Source organism: Orycteropus afer, unplaced genomic scaffold (genome assembly GCF_000298275.1).
Source record: "Orycteropus afer afer isolate SDZICR_OR568_19922 unplaced genomic scaffold, OryAfe1.0 scaffold00018, whole genome shotgun sequence".
Lineage (NCBI taxonomy): Eukaryota > Metazoa > Chordata > Mammalia > Tubulidentata > Orycteropodidae > Orycteropus > Orycteropus afer.
The window spans coordinates 18,113,712-18,117,093 of NW_006921605.1; positions in this window are offsets into that span (position 1 = coordinate 18,113,712).

Genomic DNA, 3,382 nt, shown 5'->3' on the forward strand with positions numbered 1-3,382 from the left:
AGGGTTGGGTGGTTATTCCCCACACTGAGAACTCTTGAAAATTAAGTGTAAGAGTACACCTGGGCCAGGAGTACTGACAGGAAATCTGTCAGACAGTTCCTCCCTTTCACTCCCTCTGCAGGGTTACAAAACCTCTTATCTCCCTTCTCTCTGTCTGCTTTGTTGGTCTCTTCTGCAAACTTGTTTCCTCTTTTATTTATCTACTTGAGCATAGCTCATTCTGGCTTTAAAATGACTCCCTCAGCCCTTAATTCTGTGACCTTTCAACTCAGCTCCCCACAGCCAGCTTAGTCTCTCACTGTTCCCTTGGTCAGACATCCACCTTTGGTTCAGCTGTGGCCAGGCTCACCTTGTACAAACATGGTTACTGGGGCTCAGTCCTTGTGTAAGGCCCTCATTCCCAAAAGGGTTTTTTAACTGCACTAATACCTTCTTCATCATCCGGTAACATGTAAGAAATGCAAATTAACAGACTCTGCTTCAGCCTACTGTGTCAGAATCTCTGGAGACAGGGTCCAGGAAACTTTGTTGGAGCAGTAGGTAGGGCAGATTTCCTCAGAAGAGGAACTATCCTCTTGGTAAACCAAGGCTGAGGGCAAGAAGGCAAAACTGAGGCAAGTGGCATGGGGGAGCTAAGACATGGTGTGTGTGGGGGGCGGTACACAGGTCCATAATGTGATCCCAACTTCCATACTGGGGACCAGGTCAGCTGGGAGGGGGTCAGGGAAGGGGTCATAGAGGACAGTTTAAATGTGACTTAAACATGTCAGGTTAGGACTGTACATGAGGGCTGTTAGTGAACCTAATTTTGAGGAGCAGGGCAGCAGAGCAAAGGAGGAAATCACTCTAAGATCAAGTTGACAACAGCCACTATGTGAGGGCTGTACTTGGCAGCTTTACTTGTTATAAGCTAATTTGGAGGAAGCCAGAACTAAACACTAAATTGAATTAAATTCTTTCTTTTTTTTTTTTTTTAATGAAGGAGTTGAATTTTAAGCAATGGTATGAACTGCTGAGTGTCTGATAATTGCCTTTTCCGTGGCACATAAACTGTATTGAATTTGAAATGTACAAAAATAGCTTTACAAGAGTACCGTTATTAACATAACTTTACCTCAGACAGATTTTTTATTACTGTAGACAACTCATCAATGTAAAAATATATTAATGGCTGGAGCAGAAGAAAAATACCAACCACAGATGGTAAGCATTTTCTTGCAGGGTCACATCTAATTTAACATTGGCCTTGGGAAACAGAAACAGGTTTAAAGCAAAAAGTTTAGAATATTCCTGTAGCCATGTTTAGCTTTTCACTGATGACCTAGGATACCATCATAGAGAGTACAATGTTCAAAGGTTAGTAAAACATGTTCATGACAGTTTAAAACTTTTACTCAAAAACGGTATTGAATGAGTTGTCCCAGAATTTTCATTAGCAGGTTCTGTGAGATGGTATGCATGTTTAGGTAAAGCCTTAATTTGGTATGAAGTAGGTTAGTCAGTATATTTGAGACATATACCTAGAACAGTGATTCCATAAAAAGCACACAGTCCTGCAAGAGCAAATTAGAAGTCATAGGGGAGTAAAGGGAGCTCTGGTAGCATAGTGCCTAAGGCACTTGCCTGCTAACCAGAGGGCTGGAGGTTCAAACCCACCAGCCACTCCTCGCAAGGAAGATGGGGTAATCTACTTCCGTAGTGATGCAGCCTCGGAAACCCAAGGAGGGGTCGCTAAGAGTCGGGTCCGACTCAACGGCACATAACAACAACAACAACAAGGGGAGTAAAAGACTTTGAAAAGATTTTCTGTAATTCCCATGCCCATCAGAAGCAAGTACAGGAACAATTTATATTAGAAGTGGGCTTCTATTTTAGGGGAAAAGCAAAGGTTGAATTCCTAAGGATTTTTTCCTTCCCCTTTTTGTCAACAATGTATCTGAGTGTTGTCATGATGAAGATAGTACAGTGTTCCCAGTGCTGGTGGAAGTTTAGCTGTCTTTAACAGTGCAATTTAGAATCACGCAGCTGTTCTCAAAGTGGAGCCCCCACACTAGCAGCAGCTGCATCGCTTTAGAACATGTTGGAAATGCAGATGCTTGAGCCCCACCCTGGACTGACTCAATCAGAATTCTCTGGGGCCAGCCTGGGCAATCTGTGTTTACCTCCCTCTCCTGGTGCTTCTTAGGCTCCAAAGTCTGAGACCATTGGGATAGCCCTTCCCAGACCTGATTGTGTATCAGAGTCCCCTGTGGAGTTGTTAACTAAATACTTTTCAGCCTGACTGCAGACAATTCTGATGGAGTAGATCTGGGTTGAGGCTGGGCATCTCTATTTTCACCCCTGTAGAACAGCAAGGTCTGGGAGCCCTTGGTGAAAAAGCACCATTTAATCAAATTAATCAAATTCAGTCAAGTTAACAAGAACCTTTCTTTCTTTCTCTCTCTTTCCTCTACCCCTATTTTTTTTCTTCTTTTTTAAAAGTGTCTTTGCCTAGACTGAGCTTTGATGTTTTTCCTTCCATCTCAGTATTCTCAAGGACTAGTACAACAACAGTGCAACACAACGCGCTACCGTGGAGTTGGATCCGACTCATAGCGACCCCTCCTTGGGTTTCCAAGGCGGTATTGCTAGGGAGGTAGATTGCCCAACCTTCCTTCCGAGGAGTGGCTGGTGGGTTTGAACCACCAGCCTGCTGGTTAGCAGTCAAATGCCTTAGGCATTATGCCACCAGAGCTCCCAAGGACTACTACAATGCCTGGTATATAGGAGATGTTCAGTAAATGTTTGCTGAATGAATGAATAGCGTAGTAATATTTGGCTGTGTTGTTTGAAAATGGCCTTGTCTTCATATTCAATGGTATTTTTTTTTTCTTTTCTCAAAATGACTTTTAAATCCAATTGCATTTTGTTGATATTATATAAGATTCCCAACCCCTACCTACCCCAATAGAATGATATTGGCCATTTTGAATCAGACAATCACATGGTCTTCTATGCTGGGAATATGAAATTGAAGAGGAATGGAAGTGCATTCATCATCAAAGAGAATGTTTCAAGATCTATCCTGCAGTACAGTACTGTCAGTGATAGGATAATATAGGCCTATAAGGAAGACCAGTTAATGTTACTATTATTCAAATTTACACACCAAACACTAAGGCCAAAGATGAAGAAACTGAAGGTTTTTTTTTTTTTAAACCAATTTCTGCAGTCTGAAATTGACCAAACATGCTATCAAGATGTGTTGATAGAGAGGCGGGGCAAGATGGCGGACTAGGCAGAAGGATTGCACAGACCCTCTTCAATAAAGAAAAGGGAAACCAATTAACACAGACACAGAAGATAATCTTGGACCCCTGAGCCTTGAAGGAAAGGATGCAGA